The following is a 447-nucleotide window of genomic DNA, read 5'->3' as shown; positions in this document are numbered from 1 at the left end:
TGCCTGGGTTCAGGTGCTGCTGCTTAGCCTGAGGAGCCCGGGTCCCAGCTTCTGATGCCCCTTCTCCTCAGAGCTGCTGCAGGGAGTGCCTCACACATTGACCTGGAAGCCCTGGAGAAAGGAGAACTGCAGCAGGAAACAAAGTGGGCAGGAGAGGCGAGTTGTGAGCTCCTGTTGCGGGGAGCTGGAGCGGGGAGAGCTCTTCTGTCCTTCCCTGGCGGCTCGGAAGCGGCCGATGGGGTGTGTTTGGAGAGGCGTGGATCCACAAGCCCATCCCCGCTCTGCAATAGACTGCAGTGCATTCCCGATTAATTATTCATTAATTATGGAAAACAGGCAGCGCTGGCTCCATGGTTCCGGCAGCTTGAGCCACGTCACCGCAGCCAGTGAAGGGACGGCCCAGCCATGCTCGTGCCTGCCGGCAAGCCTGGGGGGCCGGTGAGCCGC

At 61.3% G+C, this 447-nt stretch overlaps 1 protein-coding gene across 1 annotated transcript in view; it reads left to right on the top strand.

The window, feature by feature from the left end:
- Positions 1-447, top strand: part of LOC104280186 (Down syndrome cell adhesion molecule-like protein 1) — a gene marked incomplete at both ends in the record, with an annotated part of 8,176 nt that overhangs the window by 6,074 nt on the left and 1,655 nt on the right. The window lies entirely within an intron of this gene.

This window comes from Apaloderma vittatum, unplaced genomic scaffold (genome assembly GCF_000703405.1).
Source record: "Apaloderma vittatum isolate BGI_N311 unplaced genomic scaffold, ASM70340v1 scaffold25471, whole genome shotgun sequence".
Lineage (NCBI taxonomy): Eukaryota > Metazoa > Chordata > Aves > Trogoniformes > Trogonidae > Apaloderma > Apaloderma vittatum.
Note: the sequence above shows the minus strand (reverse complement) of the source record. Positions and strands in the feature narration are given on the sequence as shown.